Below are 19,141 nucleotides of genomic sequence, written 5' to 3'. Positions count from 1 at the left end.
GGACAAGAGGCCCCCGAAATCTGATGTGTCATTATTGGGCGGCAAAAGGAGAGGAGGTTCAGTGCCGGGATGTGGTAGTATGCATTAGGGGTCATGTGGGACTGTGAAGCCGTGATGCCATTGGCTGACAGATCCCGGGTCCTGGTCGGCTGTTGATCTCTAGCTCCGCCCTGAAGGCGGAGTATAAGAACCAGGAGTTCTCCCCGCAGCTCCAGTCTGTTGCTGAACTGCGGGGAACAAGTCACGCTGAATAAAGCCTCATCGACATCATCTCTATTCGTCTCTCGTAAGTCATTGTGCGCTACAATTTATTAAGCGTGCTTAAAGGACTATGGAGCTCAGGACCGCCCCGGAATGCCTGAGGATCAGCCCCCACGCAGTGAACTCAGCAGCAGTTTTTAAACACTGGCAGACTTGTTTCGAGGCATACCTCCGAACGGCCCCCGGCCGGGTCACAGAAGACCAGAAACTACAGGTCCTGCACTCGAGGTAAGCCCGGAAATTTTCCCTCTCATAGAAGACGCAGAGGATTTCCCGACGGCGCTCGCAGCACTAAATAGCGTCTATTTTCGTCCAGTGAACCAGATCTACGCACGCTACCAACTCGCAACGAGACGGCAAAGCCCCGGAGAATCGCTAGACGAATTCTACGCCGCGCTGCTAATTTTGGGACGGGCCTGCAGCTGCCCGCCGGTAAACGCGATTGAACACACGGACATGTTAATTTGCGATGCGTTTGTGGCAGGTATGAACTCTCCCAAAATCCGCCAAAGACTGTTAGAAAAAGAGTCGCTAGGACTCTCAGAGGCACGGGCCCTTGCAGCCTCCCTAGATGTGGCCGCGCAAAACGCCCGCGCGGACGGCCCCGACCGCACGGCAGCCCCTTGTGCTCCGTGGACCCCCGTCGCGACAAACCCCCCCCTCCCCTCACAGGCTTGCACGGTTAAGACGCCAGATCATCCCGGGGGGGCCCGCTGCTATTTCTGCGGGCAGGCGAAACACCCCCGGCAGCGCTGCCCGGCCCGCGCAGCGATTTGCAAGAGCTGCGGCAAAAAGGGCCATTTCGCGGCTGTGTGCCGGTCCCGGGGGGTCGCCGCTGTCCCCGGAGAAGAAAGAGTCCGGCGCATCCCAAACGCTCCCCAACCCCCCCAGCGCCCCATGTGCGACCCGCAGGCGCCGCCATTTTGGGTCTCGGCCACCACGAGGGGAGGATGGGCGCCGCCATCTTGTGACCCCCCAGCCATGTGCGATGCATGGGGGCGGCCATTTTGTCCACCCCCGCCGCCATCTTGGGACCCCCCAGCCATGTGCGATGCATGGGGGCGGCCATTTTGTCCACCCCCGCCGCCATCTTGGACGACAACAAAGGACCCCAGTGTCGACGGCTCCACGGGGTTCGAAGAAGACGCTGAGACACTGCGACCACATCTGGCCTCGGTGACGCTGGACCAAGCACGGCCCCGGACGCTCCAGACGACGACAACAACGGTGCTGATAAACGGCCACGAGACACCATGCCTGGTCGACTCCGGGAGCACAGAAAGTTTCATCCACCCCGACACGGTAAGACGCTGTTTCTTGACCATCCGCCCAAGTACGCAAAAGATTTCCGTAGCTGCAGGATCCCACTCCGTAGAGATCAAAGGGTTCTGCATAGTGACCCTAACGGTGCAGGGGAGGGAGTTTAGAAACTACAGGCTCTACGTCCTTCCCCAACTCTGCGCGCCCACATTACTGGGATTAGATTTCCAGTGCAACCTGCAGAGCCTAACATTCCAATTCGGCGGCCCAATACCCCCACTCACTATCTGCGGCCTCGCAACCCTCAAAGTTGAGCCCCCATCCTTGTTTGCAAACCTCACCCCGGATTGCAAACTCGTCGCCACTAGGAGCAGACGGTACAGCGCCCAGGACCGGACATTCATTCGGTCCAAAGTCCAGCGGTTGCTGAAGGAAGGCATAATCCAGGCCAGCAATAGTCCCTGGAGAGCACAGGTGGTAGCAGTAAAGACAGGGGAGAAGCAAAGGATGGTCATAGACTATAGCCAGACCATCAACAGGTACACACAACTAGACGCGTACCCTCTCCCCCGCATATCCGACATGGTCAATCGGATTGCCCAATATAAGGTCTTCTCCACCGTGGACCTTAAGTCCGCCTACCATCAGCTCCCCATCCGCCCAAGTGACCGCAAATACACAGCCTTCGAGGCAGACGGGCGACTATACCACTTCCTAAGGGTCCCATTTGGCGTCACAAACGGGGTCTCGGTCTTCCAACGGGAGATGGACCGAATGGTTGATCAACACGGGTTGCAGGCCACGTTCCCGTATCTCGACAACGTAAACATCTGCGGCCACGATCAGCAGGACCACGACGCCAACCTCCAAAAATTCCTTCAGACCGCAAACGCCTTGAACCTCACGTACAACGAGGACAAGTGCGTTTTTAGCACAAACCGGCTAGCCATCCTGGGCTACGTAGTGCGCAATGGGATAATAGGCCCTGACCCCGAACGTATGCGCGCCCTCATGGAATTTCCCCTCCCGCACTGCCCAAAAGCCCTGAAACGCTGCCTGGGGTTCTTTTCATATTACGCCCAGTGGGTCCCCCAGTATGCAGACAAGGCCCGCCCGTTAATCCAGTCCACTACCTTCCCCCTGTCGACAGAGGCTCGCCAGGCCTTCAGCCGCATCAAAGCGGATATCGCAAAGGCCACGATGCGCGCCATCGACGAGTCCCTCCCCTTCCAAGTCGAGAGCGACGCCTCCGACGTAGCTCTGGCGGCCACCCTCAACCAAGCGGGCAGACCCGTGGCCTTTTTCTCCCGAACCCTCCACGCATCAGAAATCCGCCACTCCTCAGTGGAAAAGGAAGCCCAAGCCATAGTGGAAGCTGTGCGACATTGGAGGCATTACCTGGCCGGCAGGAGATTCACTCTCCTCACGGACCAACGGTCGGTAGCCTTCATGTTCGATAATGCACAGCGGGGCAAAATCAAAAACGACAAGATCTTAAGGTGGAGGATCGAGCTCTCCACCTTCAACTACGAGATCTTGTATCGTCCCGGAAAGCTGAACGAGCCGTCCGATGCCCTATCCCGCGGCACATGTGCCAACGCACAAATTAACCGTCTCCAAACCCTCCACGAGGACCTCTGCCACCCGGGGGTCACTCGGTTCTACCATTTTATCAAGTCCCGCAACCTCCCCTACTCCGTGGAGGAGGTCCGTACAGTCACCAGGAACTGCCACATCTGCGCAGAGTGCAAACCGCACTTTTTCAGGCCGGGTGGTGCGCACCTGATCAAGGCTTCCCGTCCCTTTGAACACCTCAGTCTGGATTTCAAAGGGCCCCTCCCCTCCACCGACCGCAACACATACTCCCTGAACGTGGTGGACGAGTACTCTCGTTTCCCTTTCGCCATCCCCTGCCCCGACATGACAGCAGCCACAGTTATTAAAGCCCTTAGCACCATATTCACACTGTTCGGTTGCCCCGCATATATCCATAGCAACAGGAGGTCCTCCTTCATGAGTGACGAGCTGCGCCAGTTCCTGCTCAGCAAGGGTATAGCCTCGAGCAGGATGACCAGCTACAACCCCCGGGGGAACGGGCAAGTAGAGAGGGAGAACGGCACGGTCTGGAAGACCGTCCTACTGGCCCTACGGTCCAGGGACCTCCCAGTTTCACGGTGGCAGGAGGTCCTCCCGGACGCTCTCCACTCCATCCGGTCGCTACTGTGTACTAGCACTAACCAAACACCTCATGAGCGCCTCCTTGTCTTCCCCAGGAAGTCCTCCTCTGGAACGTCGCTGCCGACCTGGCTGGCGGCCCCAGGACCCATCTTGCTCCGGAAACATGTGCGGGCGCACAAGTCGGACCCGTTGGTCGAGAGGGTTCACCTCCTTCACGCGAACCCGCAGTATGCCTACGTGGAGTACCCCGACGGCCGACAGGACACGGTCTCCCTGCGAGATCTGGCGCCCGCCGGCAACACGCACAGCCCCCCGACACCGATCACCCCCTCCCTGCCACCGGCGCACCCCGCGACCGCCCCCTTCCCGGGAGGATCGGTCCTCCTCCCAGGTCCGACCAGAAGTGAAGCTGAAGCAGAAACCGTAAAGCTCCCGGAGGCGACAACGCTGGAACAAGCACCTGCACCACCACCGGGGCTGAGGCGATCGACAAGGAAGACCAGACCGCCCGCTCGACTCGTGGCATCGGTGTAACACAAGAATGTTGTGGACATTAACGAGAATGTTCTTTTTCCTCTTACGAATATTGTAAATAGTTCACAAACCCTGTACATAGCCCAGTGGAGGGCAAAGTGTAGGGCACTGTAATGACATGCAAAAAGTTTTTTCCTCCCAGGACCAGCCTTGTAAACCCCTACCACCATGCGAAGCACCACCCCGCCGGGTTCATTTTTAACAAGGGGTGAATGTGGTAGTATGCATTAGGGGTCATGTGGGACTGTGAAGCCGTGATGCCATTGGCTGACAGATCCTGGGTCCTGGTTGGCTGTTGATTTCTAGCTCCGCCCTGAAGGCGGAGTATAAGAGCCAGGAGTTCTCCCCGCAGCTCCAGTCTGTTGCTGAACTGCGGGGAACAAGTCACGCTTAATAAAGCCTCATCGACTTCATCTCTATTCGTCTCCTGTAAGTCATTGTGCGCTACACGGGATAGGGAGGTGGGGGCACTGTGGGTGGTGAGGACAGAGGTGGGCTCTTGCAGGGGGTTCGGGGCTGCGGGCGCTGACAATGGCTCCCGCTGGCCCCAGGAAAGTATTCCGGGAGTCTGGTGGTAGCCAGGCTGAATCACAGAATTTACAGCGCCGAAGGAGGCCATTCGGCCCATCGAGTCTGCACTGGCTCCTGGAAAGAGCACCCTACCCAAGGTCAACACCTCCACCCTATCCCCATAACCCAGTAACCCCACCCAACACTAAGGGCAATTTTGGGCACTAAGGGCAATTTAGCATGGCCAATCCACCTAACCCGCACATCTTTGGACGGTGGGAGGAAACCGGAGCACCCGGAGGAAACCCACGCACACACGGGGAGGACGTGCAGACTCCGCACAGACAGTGACCCAAGCCGGAATCGACCTGGGACCCTGGAGCTGTGAAGCAATTGTGCTATCCACAATGCTACCATGCTGCCCTTAAGAACAAATAAATCTACACCATATAATTTTACCGTAATCCATGTACCTATCCAATAGCTGCTTGAAGGTCCCTAATGTTTCCGACTCAACTACTTCCACAGGCAGTGCATTCCATGCCCCCACTACTCTCTGGGTAAAGAACCTACCTCTGATATCCCTCCTATATCTTCCAACTTTCACCTTAAATTTATGTCCCCTTGTAATGGTTTGTTCCACCCGGGGAAAAAGTCTCTGACTGTCTACTCTATCTATTCCCCTGATCATCTTATAAACCTCTATCAAGTCGCCCCTCATCCTTCTCCGTTCTAATGAGAAAAGGCCTAGCACCCTCAACCTTTCCTCGTAAGACCTACTCTCCATTCCAGGCAACATCCTGGTAAATCTTCTTTGCACCTTTTCCAAAGCTTCCACATCCTTCCTAAAATGAGACGACCAGAACTGTACACAGTACGCCAAATGTGGCCTTACCAAAGTTTTGTACAGCTGCATCATCTCCTCACGTCTCTTAAATTCAATCCCTCTGTTAATGAACACGAGCACACCATAGGCCTTCTTCACAGCTCTATCCACTTGAGTGGCAACTTTCAAAGATGTATGAACATAGACCCCAAGATCTCTCTGCTCCTCCACATTGCCAAGAACTCTACCGTTAACCCTGTATTCCGTATTCATATTTGTCCTTCCAAAATGGACAACCTCACACTTTTCAGGGTTAAACTCCATCTGCCACTTCTCAGCCCAGCTCTGCATCCTATCTATGTCTCTTTGCAGCCGACAACAGCCCTCCTCACTATCCACAACTCCACCAATCTTCGTATCGTCTGCAAATTTACTGACCCACCCTTCAACTCCCTCATCCAAGTCATTAATCTTAGCCATCCTCCCCCACGCGGCCGGCCACGTGCGATCCATGGGGGCCACCATCTTGGCCATCCTCCCTCACGCAGCCGGCCACGTGCGATCCATGGAGGCCACCATCTTGGACGCCATCTTCCTCGCCCCCCTGCCACGCTCGACCAACGGGGGCCGCCATCTTGGCCGCCATCTGTTACACCGCTCGACGCGTACAATCAACATGGGCAGACATCGCGGGGCCGCCCCAGCGCCTCCGACCACGCCGGCTACCTGCAACTCAGCGCGGTCACCCTGGACCAGTCGCGGCCCAAGCACCTCCGGAGCTCCATGATGACCGTCCGGGTTAACGGGTTAATCGTCCTGGGAAGCTCAACGAACCCCAGATGCCCTGTCCCGCGGCACATGTGCCAGCGCGCAAGATGATCGACTACGGGCTATCCAAATGACCTCTGCCACCCGGGGGTCACCCAGCTCACCCACTACATCAAGGCCCGCAGCCTGCCCTACTCCACCGAGGAGGTCAAAGCTGTAACCAGAGACTGCCAAATCTGTGCGGAGTGTAAACCGCACTTCTATCGACCGGATAAGGCCCACCTGGTAAAGACGTCCCGGCCCTTTGAACGCCTCAGCATCAATTTCAAAGGGCCCCTCCCCTCTAATAACCGCAATACATATTTCCTCAATATTATTGATGAGTTCTCCCGCTTCCCCTTTGCGTTTCTTTGCCCCGATATGACCACGTCCACCGTCATTAAAGTCCTACATCGTGTCTTCACCCTGTTCGGTTTCCCCAGCTACGTCCACAGCGACCGGGGCTCGTCGTTCATGAGCGACGAACTGCGTCAGTACCTGCTCAGTAAGGGCATCGCCTCGAGCAGGACTACCAGGTATAACCCCCGGGGAAACGGGCAGGTGGAGAGGGAGAACGCGGCGGTCTGGAAGACCGTCCTACTGACCCTGCGGTCCAGGAATCTCCCAGTTTCTCACTGGCAGGAGGTCCTCCCCGACGCGCCCCACTCTATTAGGTTCCTACTTTGCACAGCCACAAACGAGACCCCTCATGACCGCCTATTTGTTTTCCCTACGAGATCCACCTCAGGGGCCTTGCTTCCATCTGGCTGAAGACACCGGGGCCAGTCCTGCAAACACGTCAGGAGCCATAACGCCGATCCTCTGGGAGAGAGGGTCCAGCTCCTACACTCAAACCTCCAGTACGCTTATATCGAACACCCCGATGGCCGACAAGATACGGTCTCCCTCCGGGACCTGGCGCCTGCCGGTTCCACCACCCCCACTACCACCACCACCGCCGCCCCTCCACTATATCCCGCCCAACCTACCATGATCAGCGCCCCCGCCCCTTTAAGGCTCCCGCCCGCCATTTCCCCTTCACCGGTCCACAGGAATGAAGCTCCAGAAGAGACGCTCCCGGAGTCCATGTCTGTACCCGCACCGGCGCCCCCACTACCGATGCCAGCACGGACGAGCTCGACACCCGGGCCAGCAACAACGCCAGAGCTGCGGCGATCACAGCGCACAATCCGTGCACCGGACCGGCGGAATGTATGAACCCGTCACCCCCGCTGGACTTCATTTTTTTAACAGGGGGTGAATGTGGTGAATGTATTATACCAATAATCCACCTTTGTATTTGTATCTGTGCTATGCTGTTGCCCTTGTGGGCTCCACCTATTGGCCATTGTATGGCATTATCCACAGGGGAACATGTTGGGACACGTATGGGCTCCGACCACGCTCCTCCCCTTGAGGGGGGGTATAAAGAGCAGGCGACCTATAGGCGGTTCTCAGTATTGTGTCAGTCGCTGGCAGGCACTGTTCTCAGCTGATTAAAGCCACAGTTTACTTTTACTCTTGTCGCGAGTGAATTGATGGTCGCATCATTCTCTGAATGGAAGGCTGTGGCTAGCGGCGTTCCACAGGGATCAGTCCTGGGACCTTTGTTGTTCGCGATGTAAATAAATGATTTGCAAGAAAATGTAGCTGGTCTGATTGGTAAGTTCGTAGGTGACGCAAAAATTGGTGGAGTTGCGGATAGTGAAGAGGATTGTCAGAGGATGCGGCAGGATAGAAACTGGTTGGGGTCTTGGGCGGAGAAATGGCAGACGGAGTTTAATCCGGACAAGTGTGAGGTAATGCACTTTGGAAGGTCCAATGCATGTAGGAATTACACAGTAAATGGTAGAACTCTTGTGAGTACTGACAGACAGAGAGACCTGGGCATGTCCACTGATCACAGGAAGTGACAACGCAGGTGGATAAGGTGGGCAAGAGGGCAAACGACATGCTGGCCTTCATCGGTCAGGGCACTGAATATAAAAACTGGCAAATCATGTTGCAGCTGCACAGGGCCTTAGTTGGGCCACATTTTGGAATATTGCGTACAATTCTGGTCGCCACACTCCCAGGAGGATGCGGAAGCTTTGGAGAGGGTACAGAAGCGGCTTATTAGGATGTTGCCTGGTCTGGAGGGCATTAGCTGTGAGGAGAGGTCAGATAAACTCGGCCTGTGCTCATTGGAACGACGGAGGTTGAGAGGCGGCCCGATCGAGGTCGCCAAGATTATGAGTGGCACAGACAGAGTGGACAGTCAGGTGCTCTTTCCCAGGGTCGGAGAGTCAAGTACTCGGGGATATAGGTTTAAAGTGCGTGGGGAAAAGTTTAGAACAGATGTGTGAGGCAGTGTTTTTACACAGAGAGTGGTAAATATATGGAATGCGCTGCCTGGGGAGGTGGTGGGAGCAGGTACGATAGGGGCATTTAAGGGGCATCTAGACAAATATATGGATAGGGTGGGAATGGAAGGATACGGACTCCGTAAGTGCGTACGGTTTTAATTTAGGCCTGTACCATCGTCGGCGCAGGCTTGGAGGGCCGAAGGGCCTGATCCTGTGCTGTATTGTTCTTTGTTCTTTGAATTTCTTCTCTCAGAAGGCAGTGAATGTGTGGAATTCTTTACTGCAGACAGCCGGAACAAAAGTCTGGAAGTCGCCCCCTGGGAAAGCTGTAGGATGCAATGTAGAGGGAACACTGAGTGTAAGGGCTCTATCATGGCCGCCGAGGTCATGTTCCCACTTCCTGTGCAGACAGCCACTGGGGGTGGGCAGCCACCACAGCTAAAAACATCCTGACCAAGAAGGGGCCCGGGTGAACCCTCTGTGTGCCAGGCCAGCGTTGAAAAGACACAGATGTAGGCCGCCAGCAGCAAGGCCCAATGCTACACCTGTTAAAGTCAATATTTTCCCGCTTCTGTAGACAGAATAATGTTTTATTTTCGAAACAACTGCATGCAGTAATGGCTGAAACTTGAAGGCAGAGAGCAGTCAACAAAACTGCTCAGTCTGTCACAAGTTCCGTGCTTTCGCGGAGAATTGGCTCAACATTTATACATTATCATTATCAAGATTGTGCGACAACAGTATGGTCAGGAGTTTGATCGGAAATACAAACGGAAGCATGGAACAGACCATGTTTGGTCATATCACTCATACCATTATTTAGTCCTCGGAGGGAACCTTGAAAGGCCGGAATAGACTTGTTTCTTCCAAAGCTTATCTTGTTTTAAATTCCCTCGGCCCTGGGTTATGACGAGTTCGCTTTATCAGGAGTTGCCGAGGTCCGGTGTTTCGGAATGGCTCGACCTTCGCTGATCTTTTCAGACTTCAAGTTGTGCAGAGTTGGCCTACAGCCATACTAGTCTGAAAATGGTTAGGGCAGTATTCTTTACCTGGGCCTGGGGAGCAGGAATGCGCAGTTTCAGTCTATCTGGTATTGTATCGAACCTTTTGACCAGTCTTCCCATTGACCAGTTTTCCCATCATGCCATTACTTAATTCGTACCATATCACACTAGCCTTGCCGAGGCTATTGGTGGTTATTCTCTCTCACAAGACCCAGTAGCGGCCTATGGCTGGTATTATAAGAAATCGCCACCCATACACATATGTTGGTGGAACATCTTCAGAACCGTATATGACTGTTAAACCCTCTTTCCCGATTTGAGCACAGTTTTGGGCCTCTTTCGAAAGGGTCCTCGAGGCAAGGGTGATGTGCCGCTCTGAACCAGCACCCATCCTGTGGGAAAACACCGCCCCCACCCTGTAAGGAGACGCGGCCGCATGGGCGAACAGTCGGCTCACCAGGTTCGAAGCGAACTAAAAGGTTGGAGGATTGCTGGGGCCTGTCGGATGGCCTTGCCTTTCTCCTCGAGGGGGTTGTAGACCCGTTACGTCTGCACGGAATCCTAAATGCTTCACTTCTGAGGCCTGGAATGTACATTTTTACATGTTTGAGATGGACGCCTGTGTCCCGGAGCGTTTTTAGCGCCTCCTCCGGGCTGGGCACGTGCTCTTCAGGAGTATCCCCAGTGACTAAAACATCATCAAGGTAGACCATCACTTTGGGAATCCCTTGAAGGAGGTTTTCCACCATACACTGGAAAGTAACGTGGGCTGATGCTATGCCAAATGGCAACCTCATGTACGGAGATCGGCCCTTTTGAGTAGTTATCATGATCAAGCTCGAGGACTCTTCATCCAATTCCAGTGGTCGGCACACTTGGTTAAAGTGTAATTTTTTGCAAGTGAGGCCTCCCGGCAGCCTTCAATCCTGGGGATCAGGTACCTATCCACCTGGGCAGCCTGATTCATGGTTAATTTGTAGTCCCCCACAGAGTCTCATGGATCGATCAGGCTTGAGAACGGGGACGATGGGGGCTGCCCACTCGGAGAACTGAACCGGTCCTGATTATGCCCAGTTCTTCCAATCCCTTAAACTCAACCTTCTGATGGATGGCACAGACGACCGGCCTGGCACTTAAAACAACCTGAGTGTCAAATCCCGATACGACATCTGGCACCTCTGACCCAGCCAAGTTCTCTCTGCAAAACGTCCTCCTATCTTCTCAGGACTTTTTGAAGGACTCTGTTGGAAATTTGCTGTAATCAGTCCCTTCCCATTAGGCGGGGTCTCTGCCCTTCCACCGCTACCGGGGGCAGATGGGACAATGCTCTTTGCGAGCCACTTGGTGATGGTCGTCCCAAGGTGTTTCAAGGTTGCCCCAGTGCAAGTGGCAAGTTTGGCTGTGATGCTGTGGAAATTTAAAGTTGGATCTCCATCGCAAATACACTTGAAGGTCTGCTCCCCCATAACCGTTCCCAAGGCCCAGGTATTGACCTCCATTTTCAAGGGTTTGCCAGTCACACTTTGGATATTTAAGTGGGAGCTTGTTTACCCAGATGAGGATTAAACGGTACATTGCACGCTCCTCTTCAGAGCTCTTCCCCACTTGGTTCAGTGACGCTATGGACTGCTGTTGTTTTATTGATGGTGGGCGTTCTGCCTTGAGTGGAACGGGGCTTGGTGACGGCCTCTACGAGTACATCAGGAACACACAAACCTGCGACAACGGCAAATGTCTTGTGGATTGTCCTCTGCTCAGCGATAGCAGTCCAGCCCTGGGGCGGGATTCTCCGACCCCCCCCCGCCGGGTCGCGGGTGGCCTCCGGGGTCGTCGGGGGGGGGGGCACGGGGGGATCGGGCCCCCCCCCCGGAGGTGCCCCTACAGTGGCTTGGCCCGCGATCGGGGCCCACCGATCCGCGGGCGTGCCTGTGCTGCGGGGGCACTCTATTGTCCCGCACCGGCGGCTGTCGCGGTCCGCCATTGCCGGTGCGGAAGCGAAGCCCTCTGCGCCTGTGCGGGGGTGACCGGCGGAGGCCCTTCCCCGCCCCGCCGGTTACGGAAGAATCCCGCCCCTGGTCTTGGGTTGGCACCCTGGGCGCGATCCTCCGGGCGGCCAGGGCATTCTCCTGGGCGGTTTCCCATTGTGGTCGCCCCACTCCGCCGGGAAACCCACGGGCGTGGGTGCACCCTCCAGCACATCGCTGGACCCCGCTGCCCTGCTCTTTTCCTGGTCCTTTGACTCCAGTCCATTCCCGAGGGACGTGCCCGGTTCTCCGCTGTGCCTGTTGATCTTTCCGTGCACCTCCTGGCCATACTGGAGTGACTTTTTCCTCGGCCACCCTCTGGAGCTCAGTGACGCCTTTTTCCTTTGGCACATTCCGTCGTCTGAGCTATCTCGGTTGCTTTTCCCAACATAATGGGGGTTTCAGCCAGGAGTTTCCTTTGGATGTTGAATTTATGGATTTCACAAACTAAACGCTCACGCAGCGTGTCGCTAAGCGCTGGCCCCAACTCGCACGGTCCCTAACTATGGAATCGAATGTATAATATGGAGAACGATTGTGGGCCTAGGGGTAAAATATTCCTTGACCAACTTGACTATCTGGTCAAAGGCCTTTGCTTCGGGTGCCTCCGGGGAACGAGAGGTTCCCAATTAGATTATAAACTGGGGGCCCACAAACTATCAGAAATATCGTCCCCTCCTTGTCTTCCCCTGTGATCTCGTTCATGATGAAGAAATAGCAGAGGCGTTCCAGGTACTGGCTCCAATCTCCAGTCCCTTTGTCAAACGGGCCTAGTTTACCGATGCTAGGCCGTTCCGCTCACGTTTTGATGGTTCCCAACTCTCGTTGGTCTTTTTTTTCCCAATTACTCCTTCCTCACCCCCCCCCCCCCACCCGCCTCAAATGCTGCAGACTGAGAGCGAAATGTTGACCTCGTCGCCAGTGTCGTGGCTCCAGACTCTTGCTATTGGTTGAGGTTTGCGCGCTCCCGCGTGGTTGGTTCTGATCCACTAGTTACAGTTTGACAACCATTCATCACAACTCTGTTTCCTGTTAGTTATCCAATCCTCGATCCATACTCGTGCATCACCCCAAAAACAAAGAACTCTTATCTTGTGGAGCAAACTTCCAAGTGGCAACTTTATCGAATAGCCTTTTAGAGATCTAAATATAGCACATCTACTGGTTGTCCTTTATCAACGCTGCATGTTACATCCTCAAGAGCGCGAATAAATTTGTCAATTTTCCTTTCACCAAACCATGGTGACTCTGCCTGATTGTATTATGCGTTTCTAAGTGTCTTGCTACTATTTCCTTATTAAATATTTTCCCAATCACCCTGTCAAAACTGTACTCCACACAGCTGGCCTACATGTTACTGACTGTAAATCGCTGAGACCTCAGTCCTGATCCTTCTGGCCCTACATGAGATGCAGTTTGCCAATTCGAACATGCCCCATTTATTCTGACAAACTGCTTCCCATCCTCCAAACAGTTCTCATCCATGTTCATCTCTGAGTTCCAACTGTATAAACCCTTCTCGTGTCACAAAGTTTCATGTGGCACCTTATCAAATGTCTTCTTAAAACCTAGATAGCCTTCTGTTGTTACCAGTGCCTCAGTCATGCTCTGTCTCTGAGTCATTCTCTGTCTCTCTCTCTCTGCCTATTTCTCTCTATCTGTCTCTCTCTCTCACTCTCTCTCTCTGCCTGTCTCTCTCTCTCTCTCTCTCTGCCTGCCTCTCTCGGCCTGTCTCTCTCTCTCTGCCTGTCTCTCCCTCTGTCTGTCTCCCTCTCTCTCTCTGCGTGTCTCTCTCTCCCTCTCTCTCTGCCTGTCTCTCTCTCTGCCGGTCTCTCTCTCTGCCTCTGCCTCTGACTCTCTGCCTGTCTCTCTCTCCATCTCTCTGCCTGTATTCCTCTCTCACTCTGCCTGTCTCTGTCTCTCTGCCTATCTCTCTCTCTCTCCACCTGCCTCTCTCGGCCTGTCTCTCTCTCTCTACCTGTATCTCTCTCTCGCTCTGCCTGTCTCTCTCTCTCTCTCTCTGCCTGCCTCTCTCTGTCTCTCTGCCTGTATCTCTCTCTCGCTCTGCCTGTCTCTCACTCTCTGCCTGTCTCTCTCTCTCCATCTCTCTGCCTGTATCTCTCTCTCGCTCTGCCTGTCTCTCTCTCTCTCTCTCCCTGCCTCTCTTTCTCTCTCTCTCTCTCCCAGTCTCTCTCTGCCTGTATCGCGCTCTGTGCCTGTCTCTCTCTCTCTCTCTGCCTCTCTTTCTCTCTCTCCATTTCGCTCTCTCTCTGCTTACTTCTCTCTCTCTGCCTGCCTCTCTCTCTGATTTCCTCTCTCTCTCTCTCTGCCTCCCTCTCTCTGTGCTTGTTGTGGTATTATCATAACTAACGGCATTGCAAGGGTTAATGTAGTGTCGTGAGTAGCCACTAGGGGGAGCTACAGTTACAACGATATAAGGCAGTGATGCTAGACCTTAGGGGAGCAGTTAATCCAGGAGACAGCTCGTGGAGGTCAAAAGAGCAGATAGTGCAATCAAGGTTAGATCATAGTTTGCACCAGTAGTGAGATTAGCAGGAGATGAATGTAGTTAGATATTATTGATCAATTGTGTATTCTGAAGGCCAACGTGTCGAATCCCAGTTTAGTCGTGGAAATAAAATCATAGCTTTGTTTAAGTTAAAGCTAGTTTGTGGTCTTTGTGAGCACTATGCCACACTAAATAAGCAACACATAGGACACCACATGGTACCAGAGTCTATTCCTTATAAGAAACAACAGTTAGATGAGGTTAGAATAGCATTGGAGATTGTGTTGTGAATCATAGAATTTCATAGAATTTACAGTGCAGAAGGAGGCCATTCGGCCCATCGAGTCTGCACTGGCTCTTGGAAAGAGCACCTTACCCAAGGTCAACACAGCCACCCTATCCCCATAACCCAGCAACCTCACCCAACACTAAGGGCAATTTTGGACACTAAGGGCAATTTATCATGGCCAATCCATCTAACCTGCACATCTTTGGACTGTGGGAGGAAACCGGAGCACCCGGAGGAAACCCACGCACACACGGGGGAGGACGTGCAGACTCCGCACAGACAGTGACCCCGGCCAGGAATCGAACCTGGGACCCAGGAGCTGTGAAGCAAGTGTGCTATCCGTAAGGCTACCGTGCTGCCCCGAATAACCTCTCCAAAGCTACTACTGATGCTGACACATCAGAACCCGAGATAGTCCAAATAGTGGAATCTCAACCTTGTTTGATCAGTGAGGCAAGACCAGCAGCGGACTGCCAACTGCAGACCATAAAGGCCAAAACTGAAAAGGATGTGATGCTCCAGAACGTGAAACACTACCTAAAACAATACCTGCTGGGTGTCGATCTTCCCTTCGAGGTACAAGAGATGATCTTTCTACAATTGATGGCTTCCTGCTTCAGGTGAGAGACAGGATCGTGATTCCTGCCAGTTTATGCTCAGGGATTCAGCAGCAGATTCACCAGGGTCATCAAGGCATCGGAAAGTGTCCTAGGCGAGCCAGACGCTCGGTCAATTGGCCGGGAATAAACCGAGAGATCGACCAATATGTCCAAGCATGTGCAATTTGTCAGACACATCAGCCTGCACAGAGCAAAGAAAGCACGAAACAGATGGCGATTGCGACCAGTCCCTGGAACAGAGCGGGCGTGGATTTTTCCTATTCCCAGGGTCAAGCTTTCTTGACAGTCGTAGACTATTACACCGACTTGCCAGATGCTAAAAGATTCCACTGCCTGTTCGGTGATAAAGTCAGCAAAATCAAATTTTGCACGCCGCTGGATATCCCTCAGCGTCGTCCCTGACAATGGTCCGCGTTTCTCGCGTTGGGAGTGGACACAGTTTGCAGAGCGATATAATTTCAACCGTGTGACGCCTCGCACGGTCCAACGGGAAAGCAGAGCAAGGAGTCGGGATAATTCAGAAGTTATTCCGCAAAGCGAGGGAAGGTGGCCAAGGCGTGCTGTTAACGCTGTTAGTACACCGAGCAACACCATTATCGCCAGGTCTCTTGCCTGCTCAAATGTTGATGGGGCGAAGGCTAAGAACCACTTTACCAGAGATCATCAGTCCAGAAACCGATGACAAGAAGGTGGGCGTGGGAAAATGTTGCAAAGGTTCTGCAGAAGGTAGCACCTAGGCCCTACTTAGTACAAACAGAACAGGGATCGCTGCTCAGGAGAAACAAGCAGGCATTGCTGCATGTCAAGCACGAGGTCCAGCCTCAGCTTTCGAATGTTGTACCACGTGATGACATATTCAAGGGCATTGCCTTTCCAGCTCCGTACCTAGCGCAGACACAGCTAGAAGATGTGGTGGAGCAATTCAACACCTTGAACATTCCTTTGAGATGATCTACAAGAAGAAGAAGACCCCTAGAGAGACTGAACTCGTGATCGAATAATGGAGCTATACGCATCTAAGTGGTGTAACAGTTATTACGAATTAACATACAGAATTAGAGTGAGATGGCGATCGTTACTTGCTAATAGTCAGAATTACACCTGTGAGGTCAGGGTGAAAGAAAATATCACAGCAAATCATAGAATCATAGAATTTACAGTGCTGAAGGAGGCCATTCGGCCCATCGAGTCTGCACTAGCCCTTGGAAAGAGCGCCCTACTTAAGACCACACCTCCAGGTCCAGCCACCCCATCCAACCTTTTGGACACTCATGGCAATTTAGCACGGCCAATCCCCCTGACCTGCACATCTTTGGGCTGTGGGAGGAAACCGGAGCACCCGGAGGAAACCCACGCAGACGCGGGGAGGACGTGCAGACTCCGCACAGACGGTGACCCAAGCCGAGAGTCGAACCTGGGACCCTGGAGCTGTGAAGCAACAGTGATAACCACTGTGCCGCCGTGAAATGTTACAATAATTTTTGTTTACAAAGAAAGGGGGATGTGATATTATCATAACTATCAGCATTGCAAGGGTTAATGTACTGTCGCGAGCAGCCACTAGAGGGAGCTACAGATGAAACTATATAAGGCAGTGATGCTAGACCTTAGGGGAGGAGTGTATACAGGAGTTAGCGAGTGAAGGTCAGAAGAGAAGATAGTGCAAGTGAGGTTATATTATAGTTTATGCCAGTAGTGAGATTAGCAGTAGATGAGTGTAGTGACCCGTTAAGAAAGGTTTTTGTCTTATCACATGGCTTCAGTGATGTCATTGTGTGGATGGAGCTGGGATGGTGGCTCTGTAAGTTTTCATTTCGCTTTGTGCCTTTGGCCTGGTTCGAACTGCGCAGGACGACAGAAGTGTCTCTCTCTATCTTCCTTTTCAAAGCAGTTTCCAGACTGCTTGGTAACCTCAAAGAGATAATTGCTTTCTGGATGGAATTAAAATCTGCTGTTTGAAAAGGGGAACAGAGTATCAATAACAACAGTCGTACTCAAGTGAGAATACAGCGTGCTGTGCCACGCCTTTGAAGAGGGGTTTCTGATTTTACTTGGATTTTGTTATTAAATTGGAACAGTTAAGGGAGGATTCATTAAGGGTGCTACATAGACTACTGTAGCTGTATGAAGTGTTTATGTTTGTAATTGATGTAAATTCTTGCTGGTTGTTTAAAGATAAATGTTAACTAAGTTTTTTGAATAAAGCTTGTTTTTATTGATTAAAAGCGCCAAAGAAGTCCGTTAAATAACGCCTGAAATGACGTCTCTTGTGCTCATCCGAACCAAATTCAACATAAAGGTTGTAGGTCAGGTGGACTCCATAATACACTATGGAGTTTTTAAACCCTGGCCCAGATGTTATTGATCAATTGTGAATTCTTAAGGACTACGTGTGGCATCCTAGTTTAGGAGTAGAAATAAAATCGTAGCTTTGTTTAAGTTAAAGCTATTTTAATAATAATAATCGCTTATTGTCACAAGTAGGCTTCAATGAAGTGACTGTGAAAAGCCCCTAGTCGCCACATTTCTGGCGTGGCTGGCACGGGAATTGAACCCGCGCTGCTAGCCTTGTTCTGCATCACAAGCCAGCTGTTTGGTCCACTGTGTTAAACTAGAACAAAAGCACAAAGAACAAAGAAAAGTACAGCACAGGAACAGGCCCTTCGGCCCTCCAAGCACGTGCCGGCCATGCTGCCCGACTAAACTACAATCTTCTACACTTCCTGGGTCCGTATCCCTCTATTCCCATCCTGGGAATGCTGAAGCAGTAGAGGCTCCTTCATTAAATGTTTTTAAGATAAAGATAGATAGTTTTTTGAAGATTCAAGGGATTAAGGGTTATGGTGTTCGGGCCGGAAAGTGGAGCTGAGTCCACAAAAGATCAGCCATGATCTCATTGAATGGTGGAGCAGGCTCGAGGGGCCAGATGGCCTACTCCTGCTCCAAGTTCTTACGTTGTTATGTTCTTATTCATGTATTTGTCAAGATGCCCCTTAAATGTCACTATCGTCCCTGCTTCCACCACTTCCTCCGGCAGCGAGTTCCAGGCACCCACTACCCTCTGTGCAAAAAGCTTGCCTCGTACATCTACTCTAAACATTCTCCCTCGCACCCTAAACCTATGCCCCCTAGTAATTGACCCCTCTACCCTGGGGAAAAGCCTCTGACTATCCACTCTGTCTATGCCCCTCATAATTTTGTAGACCTCTATCAGGTCGCCCCTCAACCTCCGTCGTTCCAGTGAGAACAAACCGAGTTTATTCAACCGCTCCTCATGGCTGATGCCCTCCATACCAGGCAACATTCTGGTAAATCTCTTCTGCACCCTCTCTAAAGCCTCCACATCCTTCTGGTAGTGTGGCGACCAGAATTGAACACTATACTCCAAGTGTGGCCTAACTAAGGTTCCTGTACAGCTGCAACATGACTTGCCAATTCTTATACTCAATGCCCCGGCAAATGAAGGCAAGCATGCCGTATGCCTTCTTGACTACCTTCTCCACCTGTGTTGCCCCTTTCAGTGACCTGTGGACCTGTACTCCTAGCTCTCTCTGACTTTCAATACTCTTGAGGGTTCACCATTCACTAGCCCAGGTCTTTGTGAGCACTACGCCAACCATCCTGAAATAAGGAACGCAAAGAACATTCTCTCTGCCCCTCTCCCTCTCTACCTGTCTCTCTCTCTCTCTCCCTGTCTCTCTTTCTCTGTCTCTCTTTATTTGCGTGTCTTTCTCTGTCTCTTTCTCTGTCTCCCTGTCTGTCCCTTACTCTCTACGCCTCTCTCTCTCTCTCGCTGCGTTTCTCTCTCTTTCTCTCTGCTGTTATGGGCCACGGTTTAGAGAACCCCAAAGTGTATACTGGAGTTCACCTGACCCACAACTTTGAATAGATTGTGGTATGGGGAGCACACGGCCCATTCTCCAGGTGTGGGACAGCAGAAATGGAAAAGTATTTTTTAAAGCAAAACAATGTTT

The sequence above is a fragment of the Scyliorhinus torazame genome, chromosome 4, assembly GCF_047496885.1.
Source record: "Scyliorhinus torazame isolate Kashiwa2021f chromosome 4, sScyTor2.1, whole genome shotgun sequence".
Lineage (NCBI taxonomy): Eukaryota > Metazoa > Chordata > Chondrichthyes > Carcharhiniformes > Scyliorhinidae > Scyliorhinus > Scyliorhinus torazame.
This window is presented reverse-complemented; position numbering follows the sequence as displayed.